At 46.9% G+C, this 17,797-nt stretch overlaps 1 protein-coding gene across 1 annotated transcript in view; it reads right to left on the bottom strand.

Annotated features, from left to right (window-relative positions):
• CUL2 (cullin 2) overlaps positions 1-17,797 on the bottom strand; it is a 1,882,542-nt gene that overhangs the window by 1,368,470 nt on the left and 496,275 nt on the right. The gene's annotated exons all lie outside the window — the stretch shown is intronic.

Here is a 17,797-nt window from a genome sequence, read left to right as displayed (position 1 = left end):
GCCAATGGCGAACCTCATGTACTTTCTGTGCTCGAGATGGATTTGCACATGAAAATAAGCATCCTGAAGGTCCAATGACACCATCCAATCCTGGAGCTGGAGGGCCTTAAGGATCTGAGAAAGTGTGACCATCTTGAACTTGTCCTTCCTGAGGAACTTGTTTAAGTATCTCAAGTCCAAGATGGGTCCAAGTCCTCCGTCCTTCTTGGGTGTTAGGAAATGTGGAGAAAAACATCCTTTGTTCCTCTCAGTTACAGGTACTGGCTCTATAGCACCTTTCTCTAGCAGGGTCAACATTTCCTCACAAGGAACAGATCTGGAACCTTTAAAGAATGGCTCCCTGGTGGAGGATTCTGAGGTCTATGAATGAAGGGGAGGCAGTAACCATGGGCTATGGTTTGTAATGCCCAAGCTTCTGAATTAATAACCCTGCCATTCTTTCAGATGCTGAGGAAGTCTGCCTCCCGCTGGGGTGTCGCGAGTCAAGACCTCAGAAAGGTTTGAGGTGGCTGAATTAGGGCTATAGGTAAAGATGCCACTGCTTAGGCTGGCTTTTAACCACTCCTTCATCCACCACGAGGGAATCTTCTTTGGCATCTTTGACGAGCCATTTCTCTCGCTCTTCCAACTGAGGAGTGGTAGCGAAAAGATCTTGCCCTCCAAGACATTCCACTGGAGTGAAAAGGCTGAAGCTGCCTAATAGAGGCACCTAGAGACTTGGTTGCCACCTTCGAGGTCTGCAGCTTCTCGAGGCTTTCGTCAGCCTTGCTGCCAAAAAGATGGGACTGGTCAAAAGGCATATTATTTATTTATTCATTTATTTGCATTTTTAAAGCAAACAGCTACCCTCGGGCATCGTGGCGCTGTTACAAGAAGGTTTACTTGACATGAGCGAGTATCATAGAATGAATGGATACAAAGTTAGACATAGCTGTCACAGAAGTCCCAAGGTTACATGGGAACAGTGAGCATGGTACAGTTATATCTTACGTACATTGATAGACATTGCAGTCATATTATAAGTAGGAATCATTTAAATAGCGTGGTTTTCAGGGCCTTTCTGAAGGCTGTGAGGGATGATTCCGCTCTCAGTTCGGGCGGTAGGGAGTTCCAGGCTTTTGGCGCTAGGACTTCAAAGCTAGAGCCGCCAGCTTTGGCTCTATTGAAGTTGGGGACTGCTAGTTGGTTAGCGTACAGGTCCCTTTTGGGTCTAAGTGTCTGAACTGGTTGTATACGTTCTGCTCGGTAGCTAGGTGCAGATCGGGATATGCATCTATGGGTAATGGTGAGAGTCTTGAACTGGATGCGCTCTTTGACTGGGAGCCAATGGGCATTTTGTCTTGCTAGGGAGATGTGATTCCTCCTGGGGATGTTGAGGGCTGCTCTCAAGGCGTTATTCTGAGTGACTTGAAGTTTATTGATGTTTTTGGCAGAGGTGCCTAGTAGGAGGACGTTGCAGTAGTCTAGTTTGGCACCTATGGTGGCCCTAGCGATGTTGAGGCAGTTTATGGTGGATAGGTGAGCCTTTACTGCATTGATTATTTTGGTTGTTAGGGCGGCTGAGGAGGAGATGTAGCTAACATATCTATCCATGGAAAAGGTAGAATCTAGATACACTCCCAGTGTTTTTAGGGCAGAGGAGACTGGGAGTACAGAGTTCTCAATTAGGAAGGTGCTGTACTCGTTGTCTAGCTTGCTGAGGGATTCTTTAGGGCCTACCAAAAAGATCTCTGTCTTGTCTCCATTAAGACAAAGGCCGTTGGCTGCCATCCAGGCCTGGATGATGGCGTATGTTTTTTATAAGGTTTTTAGATCTTGTTCGTAATCACCAGTTAGTGGGAGAAGAATTTGTGTATCATCGGCATAGTTGGTGAATGTTATTCCGAATTCTTCTAAATCGTTGAATAGAGGGAGTGTGAATAGGTTGTATAGTGTAGGGGAGGTGCAAGAGCCTTGTGGTACTCCGCAGTTGATGGGTGAGGGAGTGGCTGCTTCTTGGTCTGAGTAGACTCTCATGGCTCCGCCCTCCAAGAAGGATGAGATCCATGTTGTGGCCTCAGTGGAGAAGTGAGCTGTGTTAATGAGGTGTGTCTTTAGAGTTTTATGGTCGACTAGGTCGAACGCAGCAGAGAGGTCAAGGAGTAGGAGGATAGCACATTTGCCTTTATCCATGTTTTTTAGGAGTTGGTTTTTTAGATCGAGTAGCACTGACTCTGTGCCATGGCGTGGGCGAAAGCCGGACTGTCTCTTGCCTAGGATGTTGTGGGATTCAAGGTAGGCTTGTATCTGTAGATAGGCAGCCTAATCCAGGATTATTAGCAAAAATGGCACTGTTGTGATGGGCCTGTAGTTATTGGGCGAGTCTGGGTCCAGGGAGGGCTTTTTTAGCAGTGGACGAACCCAGGCTTCCTTGAGGGAGGATGGTACTGAGTCAGTGGTAAATGATGCGTTGATAAAGGTTGCAATGACCGGTGCTAGGAACTCAGCGCAGTCTTTGATTATGTTTGCTGGACATATGTCCCCTTTACAGAGTGAGGGTTTTATTTGAGTTTCATAATGAGTAGGACCTCAGGGGCGGTAACCTTTCTAAAGGAGAATGGCGGTGGAGGGTTGCTGTTGTGTTGAGTAGGGTGGTTAGGGATGTGGGCAGTCCTCGTTTTGTGAGGAGACCTAGGTAGATTGTCAAAGTTGGCTTTGATTTTCTTTTGGAGTAGGTCTATTTTGTCAAGCATGGTCTTCTGGATGTCATTACACCACATCTCGTCTTTGACTGTTTGATGTTTGGACGTGGGCGGTATGACTAACTCATTGAAGATGGCGAATAGTTCTTTGGAGTGTGATTGGGCATTGTCAATTCTAGTGTTTTATGCGACAGCTTTGGCTATGGCTGTGGCGATTTTGTATTGTTTAGCAACAGTTAGGTATGCCTCCAGTAAGGGGGCAGAGGGGGAGGATTGCCATTTTTTAAGAGCTTGTCTTTTGAGTGTTTTTAAGTTTTGTAGGTCTTGGTTGAACCATGAGTTGACGTGGAAGAGTTTTTTGCTTTTTTAGTCTCTAGTGGAGCAATAGAATCGATGACATCTTTAATTGTAATGTTGAAGAGTTCGACTAGTTCTTGAGGGTTATTAGAGATGGGTGAGGCTAGTGCCGAGGCTTCTAGGAGTGGGCACATGCTCTCTTTAGTGAGAAGTTTTTTAGATCTGGCTAAGGCAGCTGGCATGGGAAGGTTTTGAGAGATAGCTGCGTTTGTAGGGATGTGGAAGTGGATGAGGTGGTGATCGGTCCACGGCTGTGGAGTGTTTGAACTGATATCTACCCTACAGTTGTGATCGACTACCAAGTCTAGTATGCGGCCTTTGGTATGAGTAGCAGAGTCAACTCTCTGGACGAATTGTAGGTCCAGAAAGGCGTTGGCAAAGGTTTTGCTGTGTTTGTCTTTTGTGTCATTGAACCCAAGATTCAAGTCTCCCAAGAGTATGGTTTTAGTACTTGGTTTGAGGTTGTTCCCTATGAGGTGTATAATGTCGGCTTGAAAGTTCATGGAGTCTAGACTGCACGTCCGTTGCAAATCCAGACTTCCTTAACCACGCAAACCTGCTTATCACGGTGCATGCCGCCATGGCTCTGCTGATGCGGTCAGCAGAATCCAAACACGAACACCATCTTTTACAATGGCCAAGAAACCATCTCTTTCCTCCCCTTTGGGAATATGTTCATCCGCCATGGATATACAGTCCCATAGAGTGTAAGTGAATTTCGCAAGAGCACATGTTGGCTGATTTGAGAGCCATGCTCTCAGCAGAAAAGACTTTCCTAGACCAAGCGTCTATACGTTGATCATTCTGATCTGGTGGGATGGTTGGATAAGCAGCCTGCTTGGAGGTAGCATTTTCTGCTTGCAACCCAAACCTTTCTGGGGTAGGATGTTTTGACAAGTAGCTGGGGTCACTACTTGACGGACAGTATTTCTTTGTCAAGTTTTTACTGCTGCCGGACTTGATTCAGGTGATTCACAATTAGCACTTCATCTCTTCTGTAGAGCAACATGAAAGGGTAACATAGGATCCCTTTGAGGACCTTTGTCCAGGATATCCGATAGGTCACCGTGTTCGAATGGAAGGTCAGGCCTACTCCATCCTAGATAATCTACTACCTTGGTCATTAATTGCCTGTAAGGTGGCATCTGCATGCTCATCTGAATGTGGCTTTCCAAAATCCGATTCTAATGAAGTGTCCACTCCACTGGATATCTGTATATTTTCATGCAGGTCCTGTAACCTAGATTCATCTCATATGAAACTATCAGGGGCATTTGGAGTGCCATACTGCAATCCAAAGGGTGCACCATTATCATCAGACGGCTCATTGTCCTCCTAAATGGAAGTGACAAAGAAATCCTTCCTAGGCAAAGGAGTGAAGGTTTTCTGAATTTCTGGCAAAGGCGTTTATGGCTTCGAAGGTTGCGAGCCAGATGCCCATAGAGTCGATGTCTTCGATGAAGACGTCTTAGACGTCGATGGCACTGGTGGTGTCGACTTCGACATGGACTTGTCCTTGGACTTTGTCCGTGATGGCATTGACTTGTCCTTGGACTTTGTCCATGACGGACTTCGATGGCTCGAAGGATATCTCAATGACTTTTCATCATGTTGAGGCCTCCACAGCTTTCAATGGGAATTTGGTCTTCGTCCCGGGTTTAAGGGTGTGCAGGATTTGGCTCAAGCACTTTCCTTACTGGCTTCAGAAGGCGCGGTAGGAGCATGGCCGACTTACTTTGAGTGTTTCTGGCTCTCGAAAATGTTGAGCATTTCCTGCCTGAATTATTACCATTCAGCCAGAGTAGAGGCCTTTAGGGCAAGATATAGTTCACTGTGGGGAGGAGTCGGACGAGGATGTCGAAGTAGGTGATTTGTGATGCCTTTTTCTTGGATTTCCTCGATGAGGAGTGGTGAGAGCCACTCTGTGACCTGGACCTTTTAGTCTTCTTCCGACGAAGCGAGAGACGACTCTCCTCAACGAAAGAACGTTTTTTCAACAGGGTAGTCAAAGGGTATTTTTTTTGGGAGTCTACCTACTGCCAATTTCCCTTTACACTCCTTCAGAGCTTTTGCAGTCATTGACTGACACTTGACAGGCTGAGGTCTGTGCTCCACACCGAGACACCACAAGCATACTCTATGCGGATGCACTTTTTAAAAACGTTGTCTTTGCGGTTGTCGGAGCCAAAGACTAAGACATTGCTTGATAATTCTCAAAGAAATATCTGAAGCGCGCCGTAGTTCACGAGGCGAAAGCTTAGTCGGGAAAATGGTACGGAAGCTAATGGGCGATGCGCGTGCTATATATACCTTCGATGACATCCTCGCGACAGAGGCCCTCGAGGGGTATCGAGTCGACTGCATCGACACAGCGCTGTCTGCCGAATTTATTTTCCGAAGCAGCTGAAGCTGGCTATTGGACCTATCAAAAGATGAGGAATACGTGGGAGGACACAATCCATGCGAAGAAAGTCATTTAGCCAGAGAGTCCAGCATGGCCACCGCTGCCTGACCTTGTCCCGCTTTTCTCCTGCCTGGAGGCAGATTCTATTGGACCATCACCCACTGAAATCCAGCTGCCAATGGAGCCGGGAGGCGAATGCCGGCCTCCACCTAAGGGCCATACATAGAGACACTACGGTTCCTGTCTGGGCCTGTCCAGGTCCTGGAGGGCTCTTGTGGCCCTTGCCTGCTGTGACTGCGAAATCCGGTTTGTCCCTCGCCTCATGCCAGTAAACCTATTATCATCCATTTTCACCAGGGCTTTGTAATCCCTACCTACTATTTTCCATCTCTACTGTGCTCCCCTCGCCAATGCCCGGCGTACAAAAATGCTCTGCTTATGTTTACGGTGCTCTAGCTACAATCCCTGGGCTGCACCCCTCATGTCCTTCGTATCGCATAGCACCTCTCCTGGTACCCCACAGCTCCACTCCGAACTGCATCGCTCCATCTCTCCACCGATACACAGGTTATCTGGTCTTGAACATGTTTCTCGAATACATCCCCGCCATAACCTAGCCATCTGCAAATGGCATTCCGCAGGCCCCATAAGAAGGACCTTATACCGGTATCAACTCCTTGAATTTGCATAAGCCACCATTAACTATACACTTGCGCTCACCATGTCCTTTGTATGCACACCCAACGTAGCCCCCTGTAACATGAGGAGTAGCTTTTCCAGTTTGTATATTTGCACCTACCATGTCCTATGAATGTACGCCTGATATAGCTCCCCATAACGTGTGGAGAACCTCTACCAGCTGCTATACTGCATCTTCCTTGTACTGTACCAAGCACCATCTGTAACTAGCGCCTAGATGCCTCCTGGTTTTGCACGCTCAAATAAATGCCAAATAAATATATTTTTTTTTAAAAAGAGTTGGATATGGTGCGGGCCCCGGTCCCAGAAAGCCTTGTGGACGATGCAAAGGGCCTTGAACTTGATCCTTGCAGCCATTGGGAGCCAGTGCAGAGATTTCAGGGCTGGAGAGATGCAGTCGCTGGGTTCGAGGCAGGGATAAGTCTTGCATTCCTCTTCTGGATTCGTGGAAGGGGGCAGAGAGTAGAGTTAGGCAGATTGAGAAAGAGGCTATTGAAGTAGTTCTGCCTGGTGAGAACCAGAGCTCTAGAGGCAGTGAGCCTCTGGGGAAAGGTGAGAAAAGGTAGAATATCTCTGAGGAGGTGCAGCTGGAAGTGGGCCTTCTTGGCAAGGTCTGTGATCTGAGGAGAGAGTGAAGTCGAAGATGACCCCAATGTTTTTTGCCTCCGAGGAAAGCGAGAGCAGGGGTCCCAATGAGCAGATTCTCAGTCTTACTGGAGTTGAGGCAGAGATCATTGGAGGAGCACCAATTTCTTAATTGCGGACAGTCAGGAATGAGCGAGGAAGGAGAGGAGGCTGAGGGAAGCCCGAAAGAGAGCTGTGTGTCATCTGCATAAAACTGGAACTTGGAAGAGAACGTGGAAATCTACACTTACCCCTAATTTACAAGGAGATAATGCAATTGATAGACATTTTTTCTAAAGCGGTTTCCAGAGAATGGAAGACAAAACACGCAACCAAAAGAAAAGATTACATACCAACCTCAACAGCCAAGAACTTCATGCAATGAAAAATCTACGCAACGCCACCACCTGATAATAAAGGAAGCAGTCAAAGGAGGCAATATCATCATTATGAACAGATGACTATATCCAGATGGCCCAGACACACCTCGAAACACCAAGATGCTATGAAGTACTACCCAGTAATCCTATAGGTACCATCAAGGAATAAGCGATCGATCTGATAAAGAAATGGCACCCAAGAGGACTACTGACCGATGATGAGGCCAAATACCTAAGAACTGATCACCAGAGGACACCAACCATATATTTCCTACCGAATGTGCATAAATCCTTAATCAAAATACCAGAGGGCAGACCTATAGTAAGTGCAATAGGCTCCATCAATGAACCCATAGCCAAATATATCAATGGTGTGATTGAAAGAAAAGTGCCCAAGATCCTGACATACTTACGAGACACAATGCACACTTTGGCTATACTACAAGACCTCGCATGGGAAACCAACTACCTACTAGTGACCCTTGATGTCAAGGCACCTTATACAGCCATTGAACACCAGCAGGCCCTCGATGCTATTGACTATGCATTTTCGTAAACCTCTGCATCACACTATTCGCACCTGGTAAAGGTCAATGAATTTTTGGAATTTTCACTGGCTAACAACATTTTCCTGTTTAATGGCACATACTACAAACAAAAGAAAAGCATTGCCATGGGAGCAACGTACGCACCATCTATTGCCAATATATTCATGAATAAATATGAACAAGTACACACATTCAGTGAGAACAAATACAACAGGCATATTCTTAAATGGGACTGCTTCATTGACGACATCCTACTGATTTGGGCAGGTGGCAAAACAGCTCTTGATGAATACAAGACATTTCTGAACTACAACAGCTTTGGGATAGAGCTGATAGGGACCGAAAACGAACACCATCGACTTCTTAGACATCAGAATCTCAGCCACACCAACTGGACTAGAAACTACAACTTACAGGAAACCGACTGAGGTTAACTCGGTCCTCTTCTCCACCAGTTGTCAAAAGAATGTCATTGAGAACATACCCAAAGGTGAAATCATCAGGGCAGGCAGGAATTGCAGTACATCAAACTCCTACAATGAAGAATGTGACCTATTGCGCAATAGATTCCTAAGAAGAGGATACAAACCAAGCAACATCACGATAGCAATCAACCATGTGAGCACAATCCCCAGGACCAAACTGCTCCAAACTAAACACAGAGAAGATACAGCACAGGCTGCCAACAACATCCGGTTTGTGACAGAATACAACAAGGACCCAACAAACTCCAGAAAATACTAACCAAACACTGCCATATCCTGGATGTAGACCAAGATATAAAAGAATGGGTAACAGAAAAACCCAAATTATCCTATTGTCGGGCACCAACACTGAAGAGCATGCTTAGTCCCTAATGTATGGAACCTCTGGCAACCACCACAAGCAATTGGCTAACTAAACAAATTGTGTCAGGTTTCCACAAATACGGAACCTGCTCTATGTGCTCTCACACAATCACCACCAATAGTGTACAATTTGGCACTATATATGAGAAAAAGATTGATCAATTTATAAACTGTAGGACTAAATTTGTTATATACGTGATCATATGCGTATGTGGCCTGAAGTATATAGGGAGCATGATACGCAAACTACGCACAAGAATCAGGGAGTACCTCAACTCTCTCAAAACAGCTGAAGCAAGATACTCACTATCAACTCACTGGCAACACCACCACCAGATGGACAACCAGAAAGAGATATGATTCGTCGGCTTGGAGATGATTAAACCGGATGCAAGAGGAGGAAATAGAGCCCTAAGATTGCGGCAAAATGAGGCCAGACTCATTTGTAGAACACGCAACACGGAGTTTGGTCTAAACACTGAACACGAGTTGAATGTCTTTCTGTGAATTAACACTGTACTAGATCAAAATGGGTCTACAATATTCAAACTATTTATAAGACAAGACATCTTCTCCCCACCAGACAGAATCACAGTGAACTGACTGCCTTACCGCAACATGCCACTAAACTTAACCAAAATTTGTCTCCCTATACCCAGACTTGTCAAATCTCCAATTAGCACCTTCCCACCAGATAACATCACGGGGAGCAGACGACTAACCACCTTTTAACTAGTCTCACCTAAAACAGCAACTATACTCACCCAAGACAGGATCCCCGTGCCACTGAACACTTGCCCACCCTGTGAGAATGCAACAGTTTCACCCCAATTCCCTAATTTATTTGTGATACTGCTCACTCACCCAAACGTACAATACTGACGCTTAACATCCAAGTACTAAAATGACTAATCTTCCAACTGCCGATCTGCATTACTGTTAACTGACCTCCGAGTACTTGATAGCCACAGCCCTCTTGCGCACCCTGTGTGAATGCCAGAGCCTCACCCAAACTCCCTAATTTACTGTGACGTTGCAGACTCACCTAAAATGTGCAACACGGATGCCTAAAATCCGAGTACTAACATGACTAATCTTCCAAATGCCCATTTCCTTCACTGTCAACTCCCCCCAGAGTGCCCGAGCGCCACAGCCCTCTTCTGTTGTGGGTTGCGGCCTTACAAGCGCCACAGCCCTATTCAGCGGGGTGCCGTGGGGGCTGGCCTAACCAGCCACTCACGGCCGGCCTGACTTCCTCCAATAGGATTATGCGCCATCCGGCCAATCCCTGGCCGATTGATATTTAAAGTGTAAATCTCATCGCTGGCAGTGTACTCCGATCCGACGGGTAACAGACAGACGAACACAGCCTGATCACTGGTAAGCAGCTACTTGGAAAGCCCCCGCCCCAACCCGCGCTCCCACACGGGCATCCAGCAACCCAGAGCCTGCAACTTCTCTTTTCTTTTCACTTCATTTCGAACGTAGCATCTTGACTACGTCTCCGGTACCAACAAACCCCTCCTTCCTCTCTAACAGAGAATCCAAGAGGGTTCCCGGGGCACCCGAGCCCTTCTTTTCTATCTATAAGCGCACCACGAGTGGCCCCTCACCTGAATTAAGCACCCATATCTGTGAGCTAACATGATCTGCAACCGGGACAGCCCTAAAATCGCAGTGTTGATCATATTATATCACAGAGAGCACTTCACTGCTTCCCAACTCCATAGCAACAGATAATGATCCACGGGAACCCCAGCAGCCCCCATAATCACAAGGGTCACAATTTGTGCCCCACCCTCAAGTGCACCCAACTGAACCCGGAACCCCAACCACATACTTGTCCCCCCCCTCGGAGGGCACACGCACCTATTTTTATGTCACTCAGCCAGCGCGAGCCCATTAAGACGCTACTGTCTCCTACTCACCAGACCCTTCTTCCACTCCTGCACCACAGACCCATGCAACCCACGAGACCACGAACACCAGCACTAGTTATAATATGGGATACATTACTCACCGTAATCGTATTTCTGATGCTTGTATCTGCTTAGATTCACATGCTGTGCATAGGCCAACATCTAATGCAAGCTGCGGAGTATTACAGTTTGTTTTTCGAAACTCAAAAAGGGCCGTGGAACTAGTGCGTGCCAGTAATACTATCCCTAGTGTGACATCCACTGTACCCATGATCCCTCACGCGTGTAGGACCCTCAGATTGTATTTTTTTCTGACATGAGGTAGCATGAGGAGTAGCGCGAGTACAGAGTATCCAAGCAGATAGATAAGACTACAAGCATCCATGCACCTTCTCTCAGAGGGGAGGAAGGGCAGGCGCATGTGAATCTAAGCAGATACTGTCAGTCTAGAAATCTAATTTGAGACCGCAAACGTATTTTGGTGGCCGTGGGCCAACCGTCTCATGCACGATACGACAGAATATAGGTTTTCGAGTGTTCTAATGAACAGCCATTTTGATGTAACAAGAATCGCCATTTTGTTTTCTAACCATTGCTCATTGCTTTCTGTTCCTATTGCTTCGCAGTATATTTTTCGCTTACACTGCTCGACTGAGGAACAATGCTGTCTATATGAAAAGGACAAGGCCACAGGGCCAAGAGGATAACAAGTGTTTCACTGAAACACAAACGTAGGCAGCGCCAGGAAGAATGCCCGGCTCCCTCCTTAATGTAGCCTTGAAGCCGCAGGGCGTTTAATCATTTCACAGCTGCCAGCCAGTCTCGTTATATGGTAGAATATGTTAGAATAATACCACTAAAGGCTTGAATTATGCTTTTCTAACGGCCCCCCTTTGCTGAGCCCGCTAAGAGCATGTCGGCTCCCAGAGTCCATGAGCGAACAAATGTCTTAGAACGGCTATCCATTTAGATATGGCACCTTTAGAGATGCGATCTCCATCTTTACATGTAGCTACGGAGACAAACAGTTGATCTGTCTTTCTTAGCGGTCTGGTCTTGTCTACGTAGTAGAGGACCGCTCTTCTCACATCTAGTGTGTGTAGTTTCACCTCAGCAGAGCTTTTCGGTTCTTGGAAAAAGGCTGGTAGCTCAATGAACTGGTTAACATGAAATTTAGAAATAAACTTAGGTGAGAACCTAGGGTGAGTCCGTAGAACCAAATTATCCTTATGGACAGTAAAGATAGGATCTTGCACTGACAGAGCTTGAATTTCACTGACCCTTCTTATGGATGTAATGGCTACTAAGAAGGCAGTTTTATAAGTCAGGTGTTTAAGACTAGCTTTATGCATGGGTTCAAAGGGGGGTCCCATGAGTTTAGCAAGCAACACATTAATGTCACCCCCCCTGGTGGTGGGTTAGAAATTGGAGGGTGGAGTCTCTTCCACCATGACTCCTTGTTATGGGAAGTGGTGTAGGCTGACAGCGGCGCCAGGTGTACCTTGAGTGAATTAAATACTAACCCTTCGTCCAGTAAATGGAGCATGTAGGTAACAATTTTGGAAGGAGGGCAATCAACTCTGTTGATTTGTTTATTCTGGCACCAAATAACAAATATTTTCCACTTATCAAAGTAACAGTGCCTTGTGTTAGGTTTTCTTGATTCTTTTAAGCTATCCATACATCTCTGGGGTAAATTGAGATGGCCGAACTCTGACTTCAGGAGCCATGCTGCCAAGTTCAACGAGCTCGGTTGAGGATGCACCATTTGTCCTTCGTGCTGGGAGAGTAGGTTGTACCAGCACGGGAGTCTGATGGGGTCGCACACCGCCAGTCTGCGTAGGTGTGGGAACCATGGTTGTCTCGTCCACATAGGAGCAACTAGGATGAGCGTCATCGATTCCCTGTGCATCTTGTTGACCTTTTCCAGATCAAAAGGGTTGGTGAAAAGCGTAGGCAAACATCCCTGATCAGTTCATCCATAGCACGTTCCCCTTGGAGCCTGGCTGGGGGAACCTGGATGTGAATTCTGGGCATTGTCTGTTTTCGCTTGTGGCGAATAGGTCTATAGTGGGGAAACCCCACTGAGAGAAGAGATCTTCTACGACTTCTTCGTGTAGACGCCATGTGTGTTCTTCTGGGAGGGGATGTTAGGGAGCATTCTCTTCTAAGGCTAATTTCCCTTACCTATAGAGTCCCCCAGCAGTTTTGCTGGATTTGAAGGGTTTAATTTTTTTCTCCTGCTAAGGGTGGGACTCTTTTTCCCCACTCTTAGACATGTTGCTAATGTGCGTTTTAGGCTATTTGTGTGCTTATGGTCTATGGGGATTTTCTCACCCTCATAGGTGTCATCTTTTTACATGTGTGTTACACAGCACCCTCAGTGCACTACCACAGGGGTGTCATAGTGAACCCCAAACAGACTCCATACCCTGGGACTGACTACTATCTCCCAGAGCATGTAAAGTCCCCCATTGACTTTACTAGTCAATAGTTATGAACAAAACCAGTACAACCCATCTTACTATGGAAGTACTGTAAAGGGTTAATAGTTTTTCCCTGGTGTTCATTCTCGAGGGGGTATCGTCCAGTCCCTCTCTCCAAACTTTCTGGCTGGTGGCAGTGGTTACTATCGTAAATATGTGACGGCGAATATTTTCCTATGGGATTTTCCCCATTGTTCAAGGCTACCACTTTTACTGACAGCCTCCAACATACCGCCGATTTATTTTACTATTAACTTTACTCCGGTAGGTTTTTATTGCCAGATCGATAATATTTCTTTCTCGTGTCTTTCTCTGAAATCCTAACCCAGGTCGGGGATCCTTTGTTCGTCCTTTTGGCGGGCTTCTGCACGGAAGCCCTCTTTTCGGCGTCACCGAGTCTGGGGTAGACAGGATGTGTGGGAGGGGGAATAGGAACCCTGGACAGGGTTACCTAGGCAACCCAAGCCGCACTTTGCTCTGATAGGCTGGGGGTTATCCCACCAGGATAGCCACCCCACTGTGTGAGTGACAGCTAGGCTATATGAATGGGGGTTTTCTGCATAAAAGCAAGGACTGGAGGGCAATACGTCGCCACTGGAACTAAGAAACCCCAAGAGGAGAGAAGCTGAAGACATCTGCAACAACGGAACCACTGGTAAAGCCCTGCTGCAGATCCTCACCACTTTTCTCCAACGACTCGAGAAGATCTTCACCTGCAAGAGTCTTCTTCCCTTGAGCTGGTGGGGCAAACGAGTTCGCCAATCTCCTTCCAGGAACTGCCTTGGTCGAATCGCCAGTGCACAGCACTAGGAGACCGGATAGCCAGGCACCCGTCCACCACGACCGCGATTTAAAGGAGCGTACCTTTTATTTTGTTTTGGCATCACCGCGGCTGGCTTCATACCTGGGCAGTGCAGTAACTCAAACCTTCCTCCACGACGAGAGCATCTCTTCCTCTGCTGGATCTCCCGAACTGCAGGAACTGCCAGGAACAACCGCCACCGCAGTAGCCTCTTCCACTTTCAAGGTACATTGTTCCGTCAGGCCTCCCGTTTCTTTGGGTACTGCTAAAGGTGTTTTAAATCCTTTACTTAACTTCTTGGCTGACCGCCCCTTTCGTCTAACATTATATTTTTACCTTCTGCAACCGCCTTTTCAAATCGTTAAACAAAGACTTGACTGCAGCTAATAGAACCGTTTGATCCTGGGCACATTGCCTGTACCATTGACTCTGGCACAGGCCTATTGACTCTGGCTAAATCTGTTACAACTGCCTTCTCTAGATTGCTTTTCACTAAGAAATGTGTTGGTGCACCTAAACTCTTATAACCACCTTTCCTTCCCATTTCTATATTGTTGAAGTGCCATTTTGCTCGGTTTTCACCAAAGTATTGCTTATGCCAAAGTATTGCCTTGCCTAACTTGTTCACAATCCAATTGGGAAGTGTTGCTGGTGCGTTTAGGAGTCGAACCCTGTATGACTTGTCCTTTCCCACCGTCTGAAGAAATTGTTAGAGTGCCATTTCTGCTTGGTTTACACTGTGCCGTTTTGCTCAGTTTCACTCTTGCTCAAACTGGTCTACAATTTAAATAGGGAGTTGTGTATACTTTTGACTGTTTTAACTTGCTTTAATGATAGTGATTTGTGTGAAGAACTAAGAGTGTGTAAAATAAATATATATATTCTTTTTGATACAAAACTTTGGTCAGTGTTTCCTTGTTCCATAGTACTGTAGTCCTATTGTGTAAACCCTGAATACTGCTCATCTCCCTCTTGAGATAAGTCTGACTGCTTAGCCACAGCTACCAACTAAATCTTTGTGGTACAGACTGATACAGAGGGGATTTATTGCACATGCCTGTAGCCTTAATCTTCTGTAGTGCTCCCTAAGAGAGCTGCATAGGATTCTGCCTAACAGGGGATCTCTGCTCAAAGCATCCGCTAGTGAATTGAGATACCCTGGAACATGTTGAGACGACAGGTAAATGTTCCGTCCGAGTGCCCATATCCACATTTTCTGGGCAAGCCTGGACAGATTTGGTGAGCGAGTGCCCTCTTCTTTGTTTATGTAAAACATTGCCGTTGTGCTGTCTGTTAAGATCTGCGCTGACAGGTTGGATAGGTGGGGTTTGAATGCCCGAAGCGCTCTGAAGGCTGCCAGAAGTTCCAGCACGTTGATGTGATTCTGAGCCACTGTGTGAGACCAGAGACCCTGAGATGTGTGGTGAAGGAGGTGTGCTCCCCACCCTGACAGGGACGCGTCTGTTGTGACTACGGCCTGTATTTCTGGATCGTAAAAGGGTTTCCCCTTTGCATGATTCTCTCTTGTCCACCAGCGAAGACTCTGTACTAGTGTTGGCGAAACGACCACTAGATCGTCCCACTGACCACTTGCCTGAGACCACTGTTTCGCCAACCATTCCTGCATAGGTCGAATGCGCAGGCGCGTGTGGGGAACCAGGTAAATGCATGATGCCATCATGCCTATTAAACACACCGCTTTGCGCACCCTTATCTGGCGACCTGACTGATATTGAGGAATTTGCATTAACAGATTCTGAATTCTTTCCTCTGATGGAAAGGCCAACCCCTCTTTGGTGTCTAGGACAGCTCCTAGGAACTGTTTGGAGGTGCTTGGCACCAGGCTTGATTTTTTCTCGTTGATTGAGAAGCCCAATTGGAAGAGTAGGTCAATTCTTCTTTGAATGTTTGATCTGCAAATTACGGGGGTTTCCCCTGTGATGAGCCAGTCGCCCAGGTAAGGGTACACTGGGATTGCCTCCCTGCGTAGGTGCGTCGTCACCCCCACCACCAGTACTTTGGTGAATACCCTTGGAGCCGAGGCTATTCCGAAGGGCAGCACCTTGAACTGGTAGTGCTGGCTGTCTACCTTGAAGCGCAAGAATCTTCTGTGCGCTGGGAGGATGGAAATACGAAAATAAGCATCTTTCATATCCAATATTGCCATGTAATCTCTTCTTTTTAGTAGGGGGATTACTTCCTGGAGTGTAGTCATGTGAAATTTTTGTGGCTCGACATACTTGTTTGCAGGGCGTAAATCTAATACTGGGCGCATCGTTAGATCTTTTTTTGCACAAGGAAGTAAGTTGAATAAAAACCCTCGTTTACCTGGTTGCCCGGGACAAGTTCTATTGCGTCCTTTGCAAGAAGAATAGTGATCTCCTCAAGGAGGATTCTTTGGTGCTCCAAGGAGTGTATCTTCTGTCTTGGAGGATGGTTGCGGGGGCGTTCCAGTAGCTCTATGCAGTATCCCGCAGACACGGTGGACAGCACCCATCTGTCCGAAGTGATCCCCTCCCATGCGTGGGTGAAGATGGAAATGCGCCCCCCTACTGGGGATGCATGGGAAGGGACCCGGAGCGGAACATCACTGTTTATTGGGAGGCGAAGCACCTCTACCTGGGCTGCCTCTCCCCCTACCACAGCCCCGCTTTTGACCTCTGGCGAAACCTTGGGTAGCCTGGTGGTTGCCACCCCATGAGGTTCCTTGGTTCTGGTAGTAATTGGACCCTCTCTGGGAGTTTAGGCCGCGAGAGCGACGAAAATTGTCATTTCCCCGCTGGTTAGTGGGCTTATTTGTTAATTGGCCAAGGGACTTTAAGGTGTCATATTTGTCCTTAGCTGTTTTCAGCGCTTCCTCCACTGCTTTCCCAAACAGGACATTAGGTTCTATCGGCATGTCTATGAGGCTGGCTTGGGTCTCAGGTTTAAACCCCGACTGCCTTAGCCAAGCGTGTCTTTTAATTACAGTTCTTTCTGCTATCAGCCTCCCTGTATTGTCTGCTGCATCGAAGTTAGCCTTGAGAATGTATCCGGACACTGATCTTCCTTCCGATGCAATCTGGGCCAACTGGCTCTTTAGAGGTTCTGGTGCGGAGGCAATGAGGGCAGCTACCTGTCCCCATTGATGGCAGTTGTAGCTTGCTAGCAGAGTGGTGGTATTGGCAATGCGTGCTTGGTATGCCGACGTGGATGCCACCTTCCTTCCTAGAGCGTATATTCTCTTGCTCTCTTTGTTCAGGGGAGCTTCTGAAGATGCTAATGGTGGTCCCGCTCTTTTCCTGGTGGTTGTAACCACTAATAAGTCAGGTTTTAGCTGACCCCTTATGTACAGTGGGTTGGAAGGAGCTCCCCCCTGAATAATTGTTCTACTCGTGGGTTAACTGCCCGAGTAAGATTAGGGGTCATTAGAGAAGGATCGATTCTACGTTGAATAGATTTTAGAATGGGGATAGCATGTGCAATGGATCTTTGATCCCCTAGAATTTGCTCTGCAACATCTCTCTCTCCCTGGGCACCCTGAGTGTCAATTTGGAAATGGGCTGCCACTTTGGCTAAAAACTTCATTAAGCAAAGGCTGATTGTCAATAGGGGAGTCATTCACAGGGTCCTTGGGAATAGGGGAGTCGAGACTATAGGCCTCCGCCTAGTCTTCCTCCTCCTCTTCCTGGTCCTCATCATCTCCATAGTAATCGACCCCGGCCTGGTCGTCTAGCATTTGTACTTCCGAATCCTCACCATACTGTTGATAAGGTTCAACACTGAAAGGGTCTGAAATCAGCCCCTGAACTGGAGTATCAGTACGGAGTCTCTTAGTAGGAGGTTGAGGGTCTTTGGATTCAGAAGGGGCAGAGGTAGCAGGAGTATTCTGATAACTATGGAAGCAATTTGAGTCATAGAAATCTACAAAAAAAGACATTCTCCTCATTACTCTGTCAATGTCCTCCGAGTTACATTCCTTGGAACTTGGAATGACCCTTCCCTGCTGTGGTTCCTCATCCATGCCCATATCCTGAAGAGTGGGAGGGACAATTTTTGGTCTAGTCACA

This window comes from Ambystoma mexicanum, chromosome 2q (assembly GCF_040938575.1).
Source record: "Ambystoma mexicanum isolate Mex_15411 chromosome 2q, UKY_AmexF1_1, whole genome shotgun sequence".
Taxonomy (NCBI): domain Eukaryota; kingdom Metazoa; phylum Chordata; class Amphibia; order Caudata; family Ambystomatidae; genus Ambystoma; species Ambystoma mexicanum.
The sequence above is the reverse complement of the archived record's forward strand: the minus strand, read 5'-3'. Positions and strand labels throughout refer to the sequence as shown.